Genomic DNA, 20,255 nt, shown 5'->3' with positions numbered 1-20,255 from the left:
TTTGAGGTTTCTGTGACTCCCAATCTTCTATATTCTTTTCAATAGCAGTTGCAAGTGACAACAAAGAGGAGAGGGGCTTATCTCTGTTTGTCTGGATTTGCAGTCATCAATTTTTCTCTAATGTTTCCTCTCAACCCAGTCATGAAGCTATGTATCAATACGGGTGATAGGGCACTGTTAGTAATGTCCTCACCAGCTGATTGCACAGCTTGTTTAAAGTGGTTGTAGTATGTCATACAATCTTCCTTTGGACCTTGGATCACTCCTGACACCTTGGTCCAAGACTGCGTAGGATAGACTGTTTTAATCAACTGTGCCAATTGCTTAGTGAGTATATTTCCTTGATGGCTGGAGTCAACATACAGGGTCTATGGAATATTAGTTTTACTAAGGATTTCATCAAAGTCCCCATCTCCACAAACCCTTTTCTTATTTGCAGCATATCACAACAGTTTGCATTGTAGCTTGCCTGGATGTCCAGCAGCTCTTTGGCAAATTTAATAGTTTCTGTCCATGGATGGGGGATAACACTCAGAAATCCCTTCATCTCAAAGGGAGTCCACAGCATGTGATGTGTCATCTTTCCCGTGGATCTCCCACTGTTATCATAAACCACCTGTTCTCTTACAGCATAGACAGATATGTCATCTGAAAGATATCAGTTGTGGATTGGTCTTTTGGGATTCTATCACAGAATCCAAATAGGACTGGGGAAGATTGTTGCTGCCAGGTGGGGGCACTTTATCCAACTGCAAAATTCCCCGAAGGGTGGCATTAACAGTCCAATGGTACACAGGTGTGTGTACATTGGGTGATATCCTTTCACCATTAGAGTGACCCCACACAGGTCCTTGCTGTGGGGTGCTAGTTACTTGGGGGTATAAAGATACTTAGGCCATGTACTCTGTAGCAGAACTGCCCGGATTGCTTACAACAGCGGAATGGCTAGTTAACTGCTGTCTAGGGGAAAATGCTGGCTCGCAGTCAGTAATATGGTCTCTGGAACTGGGGAGACTTTTCTCCCTTGATTCCAGCATTCACTTCCTCTGGCTTGCTGCGCTCTCTTTCCAGTTGTTTCAATTCTTCACATGAAGAGTTTTTCTGTGATTCATTGGGGGTTTTAAATGGGGTGTTAAACTTGGCAGGGAATTGTGGCTTCCCCTTTTTGTCATCTGTTGATAGATGACAATTCCTATCAGCTTCTGAGTATTGTGCCACCAAGGACTGAGCAATTGTATAAGGCACCAATCCTGACAATTCCTCATTGTCACCCTGTTTATCATTGTCGCAACTCTGGAAATGTGGGTCTAGTGGTTGTCCCTGCTTGTCCCTACTCCTCAGCATAATTTGGTGCGTTTTCTCCTTAACACCCATGGTAAAAACACTAATTTCCTCCGTCTTATTCACTGAATCAAGCATCCATATAGACCAAGTACCTTTTTCATATGCCTTGTCATCTTTTTTTGTGGTGAACACGGGACAGATTTTCCCATAATTTAAGTTTGAATGAAGCTTTCTTAGAAAAACTTGTTTTTGTCCACTTATCCCATTCATGAATATATTTTACAACCCAGGGCCCATATTTATCTATCATCTCTTCCCTTGGGGTCATTTGATAGGGTTCACCCCATTCAGACCCCCTCTTTGAAGCAATTTGATTACCCATCCATATGGGCACTTGGACCCTGTCCTGATTTCCCAACCTTTTATAGGTTTGTCCTCCAGAGGTAGCTACTCTCCAGACTGTGATTGGGTTGACAGGTACTACCCCTGTCACCATTGCTGCTTTTCACTAATTGTCAGAACAATATCTTCCCTGCTTGTGACAACAGTCCTTCAAGTCAGCCTGGAGATTTTCAAAAAATGGCTTACAGTAGGGCTATTACTTTTGTTATCTCAAGAATGATTGGAGCAGACTTGAATAATCAAGAAAATATATGATGCAATTTGTCATACGACTTTGGACACAAAGTTGCATTACAAGTCGCAGCCCATTGATTTCAATAGCACCCGTTCCAATCAATGTGACTCAAAGCTGCACCGACTCTGAAAAGGTACCTGCACCACTCTGATGTGACTCTAGATCTAAGTCACATTCAAAGCCACACCCCAGTCACACTAAAGCTGCATCTGTCAGTCACACTCTAAATAATATGACATTGGAGTTGCGCCAGTGGAAAAGCAGCACTATACGCACAGGTGTGTTTCAATTATCATTCACAATTACAATTTCATTTCTTACATACATTATTCAAAATCACTCTCATCAAAGTATTTGTATAGACAAAAGGTAAACAAGGAAAGTTCTGAGAAGCTTTTAAGTCTGGGTATTCAGTATAAACCAGCTCTGTCTTCCATAAAATAAATTACATTCATCCAAATGTTCAACTTCCTCACAAAGGGAGACACCATCTGACAAGGCTATTTTTACTTACCTCACTTATATGCTTAACCACTTGACCACTGGGCACTTAAACACCCTTAATAACCAGACCAATTTTCAGCTTTCGGTGCGCTCACATTTTAAATGACAATTACTCAGTCATGCAACACTGTACCCATATGAAATTTTTGTCCTTTTTTTCACACAAACAGAGCTTTCTTTCGGTGGTATTTAACCCTTTCATGACTAAGCCTATTTTTGGAATTTGGTGTTTACAAGTTAAAATCCATATTTTTTGCTAGAAAATTACTTGGACCCCCCAAACATTATATATATATTTTTTAGCAGAGACAAAAAACAGTAAAATTAGCCCAATTTTTTTGCGTAATGTGAAAGATAATGTTACTCCGAGTAAATAGATACCAAACATGTCACACTTTATAATTGCGCGCACTTGTGGATTGATGACAAAGTACGGTACTTAAAAATCTCAATAGGCGACGCTTTCAATTTTTTTTACGGTCACCAGGTTAGCGTTACAGAGGAGGTCTAGTGCTAGAATTATTGCTCTCGCTCTGACGATCGCGGCGATACCTCACATGTGTGATTTGAACACCGTTTACATACGCGGGCGCGACTTCCCTATGCGTTTTCTTTGCTTCGCGAGCTCGAGGGGACGGCGGGCGCTTTAAAAAATTATTATTTTTTTTTTTATTTTTTTTATTTATTTTCAAATGACTAAATTGTTTTAAAAAAAAAAAAAATTGATCACTTTTATTGCTGTCACAAGGAATGTAAACATCCCTTGTGACAGTAATAGGTGGTGACAGGTACTCTTTATGGAGGGATCGGGGGTCTAAAAGACCCCCCACCCCTCCTTTACACTTCAATGTATTCAGATCGCTGAAAACGGCGATTCTGAATACTGCATATTTTTTTAAAACTGGCGCCATTGGCAGCCGAGTAAACGGGAAGTGACGTCATGACGTCGCTTCCGTGTTTACGATGAGGAGACTGGAACTAAGCCGATTACGGCTTCATTCCAGTCCCTGCCCAGCAGCCGGAGGCAGCGGAATTTGAATCTGTGCTCCCGATCGAGCGGGAGCACCGGTAACAGCGGCGAAAGGCGGCGGGAGGGGGGAACGTCCCCTCCCGCTCTTCCGGCATAACAGCCGAGCGGCTTTTAGCCGCATCGGTTGTTATGCCTGGATAGCCAATCGCCTGCTGAAAAAAAACGGTACCGGGATGATGCCTGCAGGTGCGGGCATCATAACGGAAGCCGAGTACGCACATCTGCGTATGCTCGGCGGGAAGGGATTAATCACCGCTGGGGTTTTTTTTGTGCTATAAAAGAAAAAAGACCGAAAATTCTGTAAAAAAATTAAATTTTCTTCGTTTCTGTTATAAAATTTAGCAGATTAGTAATTTTTCTTCATAAATTTTGGCCAAAATGTTTATCTTTGGTAAAAATAAGTACAAATTGGTGGATATTATTTGGTCTTTGTGAAAGTTATAGAGTCCACAAGCTATGGTGCCAATATCTGAAAATGTATCACACCTGAAGTACTGACGGCCTATTTCAATTCTTGAGACCCTAACATGCCATAAAAGTACAAATACCCCCCAAATGACCCCTTTTTGGAAAGAAGACATTCCAAGGTATTTAGTAAGAGGCATGATGAGTTTTTTGAAGTTGTCATTTTTTCCCACAATTCTTTGCAAAATCAAGATTTTTTTAACTTTTTTTTTTCACAAAATTGTCATATTATCAGTTTATTTCTCACACACAGCATATGCATACCACAAATTACACCCCAAAACACATTCTGCTATTACTCATGAGTATGGCGATACCACATGTGTGAGACTTTTACACAGCATGGCCACATACAGAAGCCCAACATGCAGGAAGCACCATCAGGCGTTCTGGAGGACCCAGGACAATTCTGACATTTCTCTCCTACATGTAAAAATCATCATTTATTTGCTAGAAAATTACATAGAACCCCAAAACATTATATACATTTTTTTAGCAAAGATCTTAGAGAATACAATGGTGGTCATTGCAACTTTTTATCTCGCACGATATTTGCATTTTTTTGGGGAAAAAAACTGTTTTGTGCTTAAAAAAACAAAACAGTAACGTTAGCCCAATTTTTTCATAATGTGAAAGATTAAGTTATGCTGCGTAAATAGATACCTAACATGTCATGCTTCAAAATTGCACACGCCCGTGGAATGGCACCAAACATCGCTACTTAAAAATCCCCATAGGCGACGCTTTAAGTTTTTTTTACTGGTTACATGTTTTGAATTACAGAGGAGGTCTAGGGCTAGAATTATTGCTCTCATACTAACGTTCGCAGCGATACCTCACATGTGTGGTTTGAACACCGTTTTCATATGTGGGCGGGACTTTGGTATGAGTTCACCTCTGCATGTGAGCTCATGGGGACAGTTTAAAAAAAAAATGTTATTGTTCATTTTACTTTATTTATTTTAGTTTGACATTTTTTTCTCCAAAAATATTTTTTTTGATCACTTTTATTCCTATTACAAGGAATGTAAACATCCCTTGTAATAGGAATATGGCATGACAGGTCCTCTTTACAGTGAGATATGGGGTCAATAAGACCCCGCATCTCACCTCTAGGCTGGGGAGCCTGAAATAAAAAAATTAAAAAAAGATTCTGGCTTTGATCGTATTGGCGAGTCGATAGAAGCACCAGAGGGCGGGGGGACGTCTATGGCTGGGCATTGCAGGGTATCACCAAGCATGGCTGAGTATTGCAGAGTATCTCTGAGTATGGCTGGGTATCTCCGAGTATGGCTGGGTATGGCAATTTATGGCAGAGTATTGGCAGGGTATTGCAGAGTATTGGCAGGGTATTGCAAAGTATTGGCGGGTATTGTAGAGTATTGGCGGGTATTGCAGAGTATTGGCGGGTATTGCAGAGTATTGTCTGGTATTGCAGAATATTGGCTGGTATTGCAGAGTTCTGGCGGGTATTGCAGATTTTTGGCGAGTATTGCAGAGTATTGGCGGGTATTGCAGAGTATTGGCTGGTATTGCAGAGTATTGGCGGGTATTGCAGAGTATTGGCTGGTATTGCAGAGTTTTGGTTGGTATTGCAGAGTTTTGGTGGGTATTGCAGAATTGCAGAGTATTGCAGGGTATTGGCGGGTATTGCAGAGTATTGGCGGGTATTGCAGAGTTTTGGCTGGTATTGCAGAGTTTTGGAGGGTATTGCAGAGTATTGCAGGGTATTGGCGGGTATTGCAGAGTATTGGCGGGTATTGCAGAGTATTGGCTGGTATTGCAGAGTATTGGCTGGTATTGCAGAGTATTGGCGGGTATTGCAGAGTATTGGCTGCTACTGCAGTGTTATCAGGTATTGCAGAGTATTGGCAGGTATTGCAGAGTATTGCAGGGTATTGGCAGGTATTGCAGAGTATTGCAGAGTATTGGCTGGTATTTCAGAGTATTGGCGGGTATTGCAGAGTATTGGCAGGTATTGCAGAGTATTGCAGAGTATTGGCAGGGAATTGAAGGGTTAAATTCTGTGAGCAGCGATGTGGGCACTGCAGATGTAGCCCACAGCACTGCTGACACCGATCTCTTCCCCCTCCGCTGTACCGATCGGAGCGTTCACGTGGTAAACGGCCACGGATTCCCTCGAGTGCGTGCCCCAGGGGCGCGCGAGAGCGGAATTCTGGGAGGACGGCATATGCCGGCCTCTCAGAGTTAAGAAACCGCCCGGTAGCCGTCATTCGGCTATAGGGCGATTATTAAGTGGTTAATGATACTAAACATAAAAGAAAAACTCAAGAGCTGCGCTGCATACAGTGATTAGTGACTCGATTAATATTAATTCATTTAATCATAAAATAATTCTATACATCAAAATTAAGTGAAATACATAATACAATTTTTTTATATAAAATAGAAAAATTTGTAATCAATGAATATGAATCATCATAATATTCCCATCAATCAAAATTGTTTTACTGAAAGTGACTCTTATAAGGCAACAGTTCATCCACAAGAAAGGAAAAAAAGAGGTTGCAGGAATACAGTCCTTTATAGTAGATCTTATCAGGACACCACAGTGATTCCACACAAAAATAGCAAGCAAGTGCCCATCACTGAGAAGTGAATATGCTTACCAGACGACAAAGCGAATGGGTCTTTTAAATATGAACCATCCGTACCCTTAACCATATACCAGAACTTAGGGATCAGCCTTAAACAGGACCTCTACGATATCACTTAGATCTCCCAAAGTCGGTGATCCAAAACATATGTTGCACTATTGGTAGCTGTTGACTTTGCTAGAAATCTTGCGAAGTGGACAAATTTCTGTGCTCTACCTGTGCACCAGGAGGGGTTATGTAGATAAAGAGATACATAACATAGGTGATTAAAACATTTTATCTATATGAATCAACCCTGCGGTTGTATCTATAACCCATGAAATCAATAAGGAATGATAACTGTGTAAAAATAATAACAATCATATTTATTTATACAGAAAAGAAAGGTTAGAATAAGAAGAGATTACCAAATATAGTGTAGAGATGTTACAAATGCAGTGTTGCCAGTGTTTAAAAAGACAGGTAATGCAAAAAGGAGATATGGTTACAATTGACATACACATGCTATCAAGGTAAGGCAACTCCTAGGATAGAAAAAGTTAAGAGAAAAAAAGAGACATAAGAGTTAATACAGATACATTGTATAGAGAGGTCTCATGTGACCATCCTTCATCTAGACCATCAGCTGAAGAGAGAGGCCAGTGATCTGTGTTCCAATATATACACACTTGTAAACCCCTCCCCCCCCCTTCCATATGCTAAAACTGCTACATTGAGTCAATGTGGATGGGGTTCCCTCTTACCAGCTATCACTTTATTACCAGGTTATTCCTGTTCCCTTCCCACATCCTTTGAATGACATTATTGTGCTACCAAAGGGCCAGAGAGGCTTTTAGATAGCTACTCCAGATAAAATTCCACAGCAGGGTAAGATGTCTCTGTTGATTCTAAACATGTTCTGAAACTATAGAGTAATTGAAAGATCACTCTAAGTCACATTAATAATAAAGTCCATCACCTTCAGGGCCTAAATATCCACCACAGCCCTCGGATCTACAGTGACTTTACTTCCAAGTCCAAGTGCACTAGCAGTGCAAAGTGGATTTTCCTTTAGTAAATAACCCCCAATATGTGTATCTCCCTGGAATGCTTACGTATAAATATTTCTAAATATTCTGTGTTGCATGTTAGGAGCGAGCGCACCGACACATCCCTCCAACCGTAATAGGCAAAGGTGAAAAAATTCAGATACAGTAAATGATATTGGACCAATTTGTGTGATTAGTGCCAGTATATGCATACAGTATTTATGAACTATGAACCAACACCCATTATTGCCTGAACAACTGAAAAGCGTTGTAGATACAATGTGAAGGGAATCATATATCACAAAGGTGTCCGTTTATGTAACAGTGATGAATCATCACTGCAGAGATCGCCGGCATTCTCTGTGAAAATGGTTCACATGAGTGTGCCGGATTATTACCCTGTATAGATCTACAAACGTTCAGAACGCTCGCTGTGAATGCGAGGCTGAAGTCTCGGGAGAAATCCCGAGACTACGGTTAAAGAAGTTAAAGAAGAACAAAGTGAAAGTAAAGCATCAAGCACAACACTCATTCATAAAATAAAAAAAAAAAACTTTAAAGTCCACCACTCGCAAATATACACCCCCCTTTATTATAAAACGTAACTAATATTAACATTTTACATAATAATTACACATGTGCTTTTATTCCCATGAACAGTGTATATATCAAATGGTTGATCCTGTATCTGTCAATCATCTGTACACTGTTGATGACATTTTAAATTAAATTGTAAGATAAATTAATAATAAAAATAAAAATATGTAAATACAAATAATGGCTAAAAAATTAAAGAATAAATTAAAAAAGTGAAATGAGATTCCCCTCTATAATATAATTGACCTGTCCATGGGTTCAAACTATCTGTTTGGGGGCCAAATATATATATATAAATAAATAAATAATATATATAAAATATAAAATATGATCCAAAAATGTTTTTGATTTAAAATTTATTGATTTAAAAAAAAAATATATATATATATATATATATATATATATATATATATATATATATATATATAAACATAAATTATAACATATTGATTCAATAAATATATATCTACTGTCAATCAAAATCACCCAATAATAGAAACATGGTACACTCTAGTAAAAGCTAAGTGAAAAATAATATTTTAATCATTTGAGGGGTTAGTGATTGGAGAGTAAGGCCGCGTACACACGGGCGGATTGTCTGCCCAACTAAGTTCGTCAGACAATCCGACAGACAGTCCGTCATACTTTCGAATGAATGGACTTGCCCACACACGGCACTTTTTGAGCGGACTAATACGGCGGACTAAGTCCGCCATACAATCCGCCCTACTTTTGAAATGAACGGACTCGCCCACACACGTGGAGGAAAGTCCGCTCATTTCGAGCGCGTCTCCAGGTAGGCGGGGCCCGCGAAGGAGACGTCGCTGGCCCCGCTGCCTGGAATGGACTTAAAGGGGAACCCCAACGCCGAAAAAAAATCGGCGTGGGGTCCCCCCCCAAGTCCACAACAGACCCTTGTCCGAGCACGCTACCCGGCCGGCCAGGAAAGGGGGGCGAGCGAGCGCCCCCCCCCTCCTGAGCCGCACCAGGCCGCGTGCCCTCAACATGGGGGGTGCCTTGGGGAAGGGGGGGCCGCGTGGCTCCCCCACCCCAAAGCACCTTGTCCCCATGTTGATGAGGACAAGGGCCTCTTCCCGACAACCCTGGCCGTTGGTTGTCGGGGTCTGTGGGCGGGGGGCTTATCGGAATCCGGGAGCCCCCTTTAATAAGGGGGCCCCCGGATACCGGCCCCCCACCCTATGTGAATGAGTATGGGGTACAATGTACCCCTACCCATTCACCTGTGAAAAAAAAGTACAAAAAAAACACAACACAGGGTTAAAATATTTTATTGCACAGCTCCGGGGGTCTTCCGTCTTCGGGGGTCTTCTCGCCGGACTCCTCCGCTATCTTCTTGTAGCTCTTTTGCTAGCGGAGGAGTCCGGCTTTCTTCCTCCCCGCCGGCCTCTTCTCCCGACTTCGGGGGTCTTGTCCCCCTCTTCGGGTTCTTCTGTCGCCGCCATCGCCGCCGTCGCCTTCCGTTCTTCTTTTTCTTCTTCTTCTTCTCCAGGAGATGTTGCCTCGACGATCTCTCCGGCCAGAATGCCAGGGACGCGCTGCGCGGCCACTTATATAGTGACAATGGGGCGGTGTCACATGGTATATGTCACATGGGTTGGTGTCACATGGTGACCCCGCCCCCTTACAATGTCATAGTCCCCATGTGACATCAACCCATGTGACCAGCCCATGTGACATATACCATGTGACACCGCCTCATTGTCACTATATAAGTCCCCGCGCAGCGCGGCTCTGGCATTCCGGTCGGAGAGATCGTCGAGGCAACATCTCCTGGAGAGGAAGAAGAAGAAGAAGAAGAAGAACGGAAGGCGACGGCGGTGACAGAAGACCGGGCCACCGCCTGTAAGAGCTATAAGAAGGCGCGGTGGCCCGGCAGAAGAACCGAAGAGGGGGACAAGACCCCAAGAAGATAGCGGAGGAGTCCGGCGAGAAGACCCCCGAAGACGGAAGACCCCCGGAGCTGTGCAATAAAATATTTTAACCCTGTGTTGTGTTTTTTTTGTACTTTTTTTTCACAGGTGAATGGGTAGGGGTACATTGTACCCCATACTCATTCACATAGGGTGGGGGGCCGGTATCCGGGGGCCCCCTTATTAAAGGGGGCTCCCGGATTCCGATAAGCCCCCCGCCCGCAGACCCCGACAACCAATGGCCAGGGTTGTCGGGAAGAGGCCCTTGTCCTCATCAACATGGGGACAAGGTGCTTCCTCAAGGCACCCCCCATGTTGAGGGCACGCGGCCTGGTACGGCTCAGGAGGGGGGGGCGCTCGCTCGCCCCCCTTTCCTGGCCGGCCGGGTAGCGTGCTCGGACAAGGGTCTGTTGTGGACTTGGGGGGGACCCCCACGCCGATTTTTTTCGGCGTTGGGGTTCCCCTTTAAGTCCATACCAGGCGGCGGGGCCAGCGACGTCTCCTTCGCGGGCCCCGCCTACCTGGATACCCGCTCGAAATGAGCGGACTTTTCTCCGGGCGGGAAAAGTCCGCTCATTTCAAAAGTAGGGCGGACTGGCACACACACGGGCGGACTGTCCGCTGAAATGCGAGTCCGACGGACAGTCTTTCCAACATTCCGAAAGACTTAGTCCGCCAGACTGTCCGCTGAAAAAGTCAGCTGAAGCCCACACACGAGCGGACTGTCCGCTGAAATGTGTTTCAGCGGACTAAGTTGGGCAGACAGTCCGCCCGTGTGTACGCGGTCTAAGGAGTATGGAGTCTTTGAAAAAAAAAAGAACAGCAAAGTTCAGCCATGGGCAGAATTGCATTTTGGTGTCCATGGTTGTAAGCAACTGGGACCAATTATATGGTTCCCAGTCTAAAAAACTATCCTATTCCAGGAAAGGAGACATATGGCAATCGATTGACCAGGAGGTCAATGCCGCAGGGGAAATTGCCCGCAACGTTGATACATGCAGGCGTCGAATCAATGATATTAGACAACAGGTCAAAAAAAAACTTGCCTATATTGCAAGGCATCAACGTGGCACTGGTGGAGGACCTCCAGCAAATATTACCTTCTCCTGCTACGAAGAGGAATTAAAGGGGTGCCTCGGGCCTGACGTTGTCAGCGGTGTGCCGGGAGAACATGATTCTGATGTTCATAGTAAGTAATTTTTTTTTAAATTAAATTCCAGATATTTTTTTTTCTTTGTTTTTTAATTAATTAATTGAAACTTTTTATTCACAGTGTTAGGAGAACCATCTGCTACCACCGATGAAAATGTGGCCGAAGATTTCAATCAGGGCAATGAGACCTTGCTCCTCTTTGATGACGATGGTAAGTAGTTTTTTTCATACATTTTTTTAACCGCTTGTCTCCCACCCACAGATCATTTACTGTGGGCAGGCGACATGAGCAGGCTGAATCACGTATAGGCACGTCATCCAGCCTGCTCCTGTTTAATAGCACATTGTGCACCCATTATGGTGTGCAGCACGCCCCTCCCATGACCACTGTGTCCACTGGACACAGCAGATTTTGGGTGCCAGTACAGGACCGCTTTGAGCAGTAGCAGTAATCACCCTATGCTGGTTTTGTTCAGCAAATACCCAGCTATAAATTGAAAGTGAACCCGGGACCACAACTGCTCACTTTGCCCCCTTTCACATCAGGTCGATTTGACATGCGATTTTTTGACATGTAAAATCGCATGACAAATTACAGCCTATTGCTGGCAATGGCACTGTCCTAATTGTTGCGATTCTGACTTTGTAGCACCGCACCGATTCCCAAAAGTAGTTCCTGCACTACTTATGGTGATTTCGTTGGCGATTTGAATAGACATCAGTGCAGCAACCCGCACAGATCTCTCTCAAATTGCCCTCAAAGTCGGACTGCAATGCAGGTTTTAAATCATGTAAGTTCAGCTGACCATCATGATTTCAAACCTCGGATGGATAGTGGTGGGAGACCAAGGCCCATCATGCCTCAATTTTCCCTGTTTCGTGAAGATACAGAATCTTGTCATTTATGGTTTCCCATCCTCCTTTTCCTGCATGGTTCAGACAGGGAAACCTCAAACCAAGCAATATGTGCTTGGTCAGATGCTGTAAAGGGCAGGTATCTTATTCCCCCACTGCCGGGCCAATTAGAAAGCACACTGCGCTCTGTGCATGCGCAGTAGTTAACCAGCTGTGAAGCCAAAAGGCCGGGTTTCCTTACAAGGAATGGTGGCAGCAGCACCCAGGAGTTGATCCTAGGATCGGCTTTGGGTGCCGACATTGTTGGCTCCATGGACAGGTAAGTGCCCTAATATTAAAGGTCAACAGCTACAGTATTTGTACCTGAACAACATAGGAAAAGTCAAAGATAACCGGGTGCAGTGTCGCCTCCTCACACCTGATTTAAACCTCTAATTGCCGTACTACCATGTTCCAATTGCGTGCATTACACGGCACTTATGGGTTTAAATCTGGCGGAGAGGAGGCAACATATCACCTCTTCATTGCCTGTCAAACACACTTTGATTGCTTTTCAGAGGAGTAGCAGTGCCTGCTGCACTTGTGAATGGGCCCTTAGTTGCATTCGGCAGTGGCACCCTTAAGGGTTGTTTACACAATGTTTGTAGGTGGTAAAACCCTGCAGTTGAGTCATGGTTTTATCACCCCCAATCTCTACCCCCTTTAGCTGCTGAGGCAGCATGCAAAGGTGTACAAATAGTGCAGCTCCTGTAACTTTGGTTGGTTGCTACTGCCTGCCCATCGCAACCCTTTCCAGTAAATGGGGCGACTCTGCAAGCGCCTCGCAACTGCATGCTTCTGCAGGGTGCAAGGGGTTAAAGCATGTGCTGACAAAGCAACACCATGCTGCCTTCTTTAACACCTTGTTTGTTGTACTGCAAAAGGTTGAAGGGCACTTGCAGAGTGGCCTCATTCACTTGAATGAGTCATGCTTGGCAGGTGCTACACCCACCAACTATGGCAGCCTGTACTATTATGCCCAGTGTATTGCTTTACACTGAACTAAAGATCACCTATTTCCTTCTGCTGTCACCACTCTGGAGACTGCTAGCTGGGATAAGAGGTGGAGTGCAGTTGGTATCACTTTTCAGTAGGGGTGCAACGGATCGTCACGATCCTTGATCCAAATGGATCAGGAAAGGACATGGCTACAGCCTAGTTCCGGAGCGGTGGCCATCTTTCTGCACCCGTCGGCGTTTACAATGTGATCGTTCCGTGAGTCACAATCACTGGTCCATGATCTACTGGTTGATGACTCCCGTTCTAACGAATTTTTAAGGTTCATGTATGGAGATTATAGTGTGCTGTATATTTTGGAATAATCACGTCCGCACTTTATTATAACACTTTGCAGGTTTGGTATCTATGTACTCAACACAACATCATCTTTAATATTTTACCAAACCATGAGCATTACATTTTGTGTGTTTGCACTAAAATTTTTATTTAGTTTTTTTTTTTTTTAAGAAAAGTTGCGTTTAATAGGACAAAAGACAAAAAAAAAGGACAAAAAACTTTAAGCTTACAGGGCCTCTGCTTTCAGAAAATGCACCCCTGCAATGCAACTCTCCTTGTCTATCCTCCCCTGCTGACATTCTCAGCTCCTTCTCTTCTCTGTGTGACCACATAGGAAGCCAGTTCCTATTGGGCCCCACCTGCTTGCTGACTCCAAAGCTGGGCTTTGTGTCTCTATATTGACACAGAGCGGCACTCTTACCTTGCCAACCCCACCACCCCACATCATTTGATTTATAGCAGCAGGATTCAATGGTTCCCACTGCTGTCTCTCAGCCTGCTGAACCTGCTTCCTGCTGAAGGCTGGCTGAGAGGGCTGTTATCTATAGCCTGGTACAGTTTTCCACATTCAACCCAGTGGATTGAGCCCAAAAAGCTGTCAGTTCTCTACGGGAGCCACTGTGCTAAGGAACAAAATGTTATGACAGCGATCTCATCTGCTGAGCTGTTCCGTTCTGTGGCTCCCTTGGGGGGGGGGGGGGGGGGGGGTGGGGGGGGATAGTGTTACATGGCATTAATCGATATTGTCCATGTATATATGTATGTATTATCTATGTACTATGTATATATATATATATATATAATGTATCTTTGTCCCACAGATGGCCCCATACATAGGGAGTTATTGTCCACATCTTTTAGAGGTGCCTTATTATAAATATTATAATAAAGTGATTTATATTCTGATTATTGTGAACCTAATTACATTTTCTGTGATTGTTGTGTTTTACAGATAACACGCAAATCACTTTTCAGACGGAAAATGAAGAGAATTGTGGTAGCATCAATGGTAAGTAAAAAATGCCGTCATGAAGATGAATGCTAATCTATGTCAAAAATACCATAGCTGTGCTACAATATGAAGATGTTTATATGGTTTTAAAGCATAGACAATTTTTACTTTAAAGTACAGTTCCACTCAAAAGTGGAAATTCTGTCTATCTGTCTACCCCCCTGGTGCCACATTTGGCACCTTTCAGCTGGAGGTGGAGCAGGTACGTGTTTTTGACAGGTACCGTTTCCCACTTTCGGGAGACAGGGCCACCCCTCTCCTCCTGCCTTCACCACCGGACCAATCTGAAAGCACAGTGCTCATGAGCAATAGGGGACCGGCTGTGAAGCCTAAAGGCTTCGCTGCCAGGTTCCCTTAACAGGAATGGTGATAGCTGCACCTGAGAGATGATCCAAAGATTGGCTGCGGTGCCGACATCGCGGGCTCCCTGTACAGGTAAGTGTCCATATATTAAAAGTCAAAAGCTGCAGTATTTGTTGCCGCTGACTTTTTCATTTTTCATGGGGAGGCTGGACCGCCTCTTGAGTACATTCCTTGCATTCAGGTAAAACATGTTTAGACATCGTCATCCCAACTCACTTGTCCCCTTTTACTTACCTGAGCCATCATTCAATACTGCGCTGTGCACGTCTGCAGGTCTTGTCTCCCCTCACCTCTGGGACACGATGGCTATGCTGGGGCACTGGGAGCCATGGGCTCCCAAATCTGTCAATCAAAACCTGTGACAATGAAGTTGGGGGCAAAATCTACTGCCTGTGTAATAGATGTAGCAGCAGGGCTTGGGAGCAAGCACTCAGAAGTGAACTTATGGGAAGCGGCTTTCTGTGGGGGCACAGACAGGAGGGGCCAGGAGCACCAGTGGGGAGGGGGGTGTTGAATAAGAATAGGAAGTTCACGTCCGCTCTGTGCAGTTCCATTGTACAGTGCAGGTAAGTAGAAAGATTCTTGTTATTTAAAAACAAAATGTCACCTTTATAATCTATTTTAGTTGATTGTATTTTCTTCTCTTTTTTTGTTCCTGTTGAAATTCAACATTCAGATGAAACTCAAGCTGGGCCGTCCAATATGGGTAACTATATATTAGATTAATTACAAGCATTACAACTGTATAATTTTCTGCTGATTATTTAAAAAAAAAAAATAATTTGAAGGTAATAATTTTTTTCTTTTTTTTTTAATCATCAAAATAACATTTATTTGAATTTTATAGACATCACAAATTGTTTTTAGTTTAAAGACAGCAGCATACATTTTGTGTAATTCTGCTGGGATGCCATCGGGCCCAGGGGTCTTGCCAGGCTGTAGAGTCTTTAACAACAGTAATATTTCCTCCGCCGGGATTAGTGCATCAACTTTATTCTGAGGTATCGGGTAAGTTGTGCCAGGGGGTCCAGAAACATATTTCTAAGCAGCTAGTGCTAACAATTAGGGTTCAAAAACAGTACAACGTGTACGTAAAAGCAACCCCGGGATTTGGTGAAAATCGATGCGACTGCTCCGCAGCGTAGTGAGGGGAGCAATGGGCATCAGCCAGGAAAGCCCTGTAGGTGCAGGCAGTAAAGGGTCCTCCTTCTTGCTGTGGCTGATGTGCCTGGGTTCTGAGGTTGCCATCTTCCTCAACTGCTCTGCATCTGTAAATTAAACATCATAATATAGTCCATATTAACATTAATGGAAAATATTTTATTATAAAAATGACATATGTACTCTTCTGGACAAGATTAGGAGGGAGGTAGGTTGCGCTATGGAGCACTCAGCTTAAAAAGTAACAAATATATAGATGACGTCTGAATGACGAAACGCGTAGGGCGTGGCCAGGCAACGTACACCTCTAGCTTAGACGGCGAGGAAGCCGAGCGGGACTTTTAAAGCTGTATTAACAATCGCAATTGAAAACTCTTCCTTTGTAAGTAGTTTTAATCTATTTCTGAATAAATACGAGTTTTAAACGTTATCACACTATGGATGTGCCTCTCTTTTATCATATATAACGTGGCATACCACACTCACGGAAAAACAAGGGATCCCCAGCATTACATCTGAAGCAAGCCAGAGAGCGACACAATAGCTGATATTGTGAAGGCTGATCCACCCCGGATGAGGTCTTTTTTCCTGGGAGAGCATATTATAGAAGTGGCCACTGAACACGGGGAACAATATTGGAAATCATCACCCCCCCTCCCTCACTCACGGAAGATTCCGTCACTTATTAGAGACTATTCACATTTTTTAAACGCATATGGTTCACTTTTAATTTTGTATATTTTTCAATTTTTTAATTTTATTGTACACGTTCCCACCTTTATTTACTCACATTGTGCTATTTATTACGATATCAACTTTGATTATATTCTGCACGAAGTTTTTGTAAACACTCAATTGACTAACCACAGTCACCATATTCACCGGCAGTTCACAGATATCACATCTTGCCTTATTCTATTTATATTTATTTTTATATTTTTTTATTTTTTTCACAAATTTCCCTTCCTATTTATATTTATGGCTTATTTATTATAGCATACAGATATTGGCACATGTAGATTCACTGGCACTTGCACTTTATCAATAGCAGCATACTGTTATAGCTATTTATGGTGTATGGATAAGTATTTTTCACTTTATGGTTTTTATCCCACCATTTTCATTTAATTGCCAGCACGCTGAGAATTATATGCAACAGAGTTCTCATCTATAGGTTTCTAGTAGTAAACGGTATAGCGCCAGGTCTATCCCCTTTTTTCCCCTATATGTACTCTTCTGCCTATTGAAACCTCCTTTAGATATATCATCTGTTCCCCACAAGCTCCATGGTCAAGAAATGAATATTGACATCACAATTCATTGCTTATTAATTGTCAACTGAAGAGGCTAATCCAGCTGGTGATCTAGCCTCTGGATGGACGCAAAATATATATTTTTGGGATCCATATAGAGGCTATAGAGCAGGGGTGTCCAAAATTGTTTTAAAATAGGGCCAGATATAATAAAGTGAACATGTGCGAGGGCCAACCATTTTGCCTGAAATTCTTTGAACCATTTTGTTCTAAGTGTGTTCGTACAAGCACTAATACACTGCCCAACAAGAATTCTGTTTCCTTTATGGCTGTGTGTGGCGAAGAGATGAACTTGGGCGTGCTTTTTGGATATATATCTTTTAAGGCTTCCACCGAATCCACAAGCAACACTCAGGACGAAGGATGAGCTTGGGCATGTTATCTGGATATACTGAAGCGTATTAAAACATGCACCTTCACTTTAAGAGGGAAGTTTCAGAAATGAAAACTTAATTTTTAAAGAAAGAAGTGTTCGGCAAAATAAGGGTTAGTGCCTATCAATGCAGTCTAATCAGTGCTCATCTGCAGCCTCACCATTGACATAAATGCAGCCTCAACATTCCCATGAATGTAGGCTTACCATTGGCATCAGTGCAGCCTGATCAATTCCCATCTGTGGCCTCAGAGGGGACAGGGAGGTGGCGGGACAAGCACTGACAAATTACATACAAGAGAATCCCCTGGTTACTAGGAGTCCTCTCTAATACAAAGTCCCGCCTTCTATTATAGACAGGACAGTCAATTATGGCAGCCCAGGAGACAAGACTTCCTAATACAGATGGTTCATTATCCTGTAGGTAATCTGGGGGCACTCGTCCTACCCTCTCCCTGCCCCCTCCAAGGCAGTGAGGATAAATACGGTAGATATATTTTGTGGCCCTGGGGGCCTAAAAAGATATATATATCAAAATTACAAGGGGGCCTATGAAAACAAAAGTTTACAATAAAAAAAAAGGATAATCAGAATCACATTGGTGGATGCATCATCGGTCCAATGAGGCATTTGTCCCCTGACACTTAAAAGAATGAGAACTGAGTGAGCAAATACTGTTGATCTTACAGTTCTCACTCTTGTGTGTGTAGAGAGTGGTGACTGTCAGTTATCAGCTCTTTGCTCTGCCCCTCAAGCTCTCACTTGAGCACCAAGCAGTGGATGGGTCATGAGAAGCTGGTTCAGTCTCTTACTGAGAATAGGCCAGCTGTTGCTACTGAATCTTGGTGGATTCCGACAAAGAAGTTGGGATAACGCCAAAGTATGGAACGGCACAGTGACGTTTACTGACAGCAGACTATGGCCTGTTGTCAAGTGAATGCGGGTCATAGGAGTGCAGACTAAAGTTCACTACTAAAATGTAATACTAACCTGCTATGTGTGATTTTGCACATATCAGCCATGATACTCCTCTTGTGGGGTACCCCACTTGCACTTCTGGGCCCTCCCCCCACTAAGTGCACCTATAGCAAACCAATTGCTATGGGGTCACCCATGTGTGCTTGCTCCCAAGCCACCTCTGTATGTCCATTGACACACAGAGAACGGCTAAGCCCTGCCCCTTCTACATCCTCAAGTAAAAAATGAAAAAGAAATCATTGTAAATATTAGACTTACATATAAAATGCCAGGTGTCCACTTAAACAGAATAGGATCACAAACATTAAACTAATTAGTCGTCCTTCTTTGTAGATCCTAGAAGACATAACATCAAATTATGCTTAAAAAAACAGAGCACATTACAACAACATATACATTTAGATGTAAATTATTACATAATTACCATGAAATGGTTCTGAATAAGTCTCTGACGGACACGATTCCCTAGGTCTGAGGAATCTTCAGAGGCAGCCAGGAGTGCCGGTATTTCTGGTGGCAGATCATCATTGATGTGCAAGTCTACATTGTTTGCAAGAGCAAGATTGTGTAGAATTGCACATACAATAATGATATCTGACACCAGTTCCGGAGAGTGCTGTAAAAAAAAAACAGTTTTCGATAAGCATCGGAATGTGGATTTCCACATTCCAAATGTCCTCTCGATAACTGCACGGGTACGGATATATGCACTATTATATCTAACCTCGGCCACAGTCTGGGGATTCGACAGAGGCGTCAGCAACCAAGATCGACATCCATATCCTGCGTCTCCTATAATAACAAATGAAAATATCATAAGTAATATTTAACAATTACGGTAATTAACTTAAAAAATAAAGAAATTTAAATTTGCTTACCCACCAGCCAGCCCTCTGGCATTTGTCTTCTTTCGAATCGTTCAAAGAGAGCTGACTGCCGCAGGATATGGCTGTTGTGGCAACTTCCGGGAAACCCAGATCTGATACTCATAATGCGCTGGTGGGAGTCTACCACCACTTGCACATTTAACGAGTGGTAGCTTTTCCTGTTGCGGAATTGCTCCTCCCTATTATGTGGTGGTATCAGCGGAATATGAGTACAGTCTATGGCTCCCAGGCAATTTGGCATCCCTCCTTGTCGGAAAAATCCAACCTTCACCTCTTGCCACTCTTCATTGGTTCTAGGGAAATGGATGTACCTATCCATATGTCTCTTGATGGCTTTCAGAACCGGTTTCAGGAATCTAGAAAGACTGGGACGACTAATTCCAATGATCCGAGCACATGACGGCTGAAAGTTATCCGTAGCTAAATAATTTAGGACAGCCAATAGCCTGACAATGGCAGGGATTGCATGGGTTCTCCTCGTCAGGGGTTCAATTTCATCTGATATGAGGTGGTAAACCTCCATGACCCCCTGACGGTTCAGCCGAAACATGTCCTCGACATCATTGTCAGACAGCTCATCCAAGACTGCGCGTCTCTGGAACACATGAGGCTGTCTGAGCCTAACATTTCTGATCCTATCCTGTGCGATGTGAACAGCTGCTGCTGCGACAGCTGTTATGCTTAATAGTAGGATGGTCTCCTCAATATCCATTACTGCTGTCTGAAATAAAC

General features: G+C 43.2%; 1 long non-coding RNA gene across 1 annotated transcript; it reads left to right on the top strand.

Annotated features, from left to right (window-relative positions):
* Positions 1-11,219: 11,219 nt before the first annotated feature.
* LOC143942120 (uncharacterized) lies at positions 11,220-15,584 on the top strand. Its single transcript, XR_013264701.1, has 3 exons — positions 11,220-11,457; positions 14,389-14,445; positions 15,488-15,584. It is a non-coding gene; the product is annotated as an uncharacterized LOC143942120 (long non-coding RNA).
* The last annotated feature ends 4,671 nt before the right edge of the window (positions 15,585-20,255 follow it).

This window comes from Lithobates pipiens, unplaced genomic scaffold (genome assembly GCF_037356315.1).
Source record: "Lithobates pipiens isolate NorthernLeopardFrog02 unplaced genomic scaffold, aLitPip1_a1.2 Scaffold_10, whole genome shotgun sequence".
NCBI classification, from domain to species: domain Eukaryota; kingdom Metazoa; phylum Chordata; class Amphibia; order Anura; family Ranidae; genus Lithobates; species Lithobates pipiens.
Note: the sequence above shows the minus strand (reverse complement) of the source record. Positions and strands in the feature narration are given on the sequence as shown.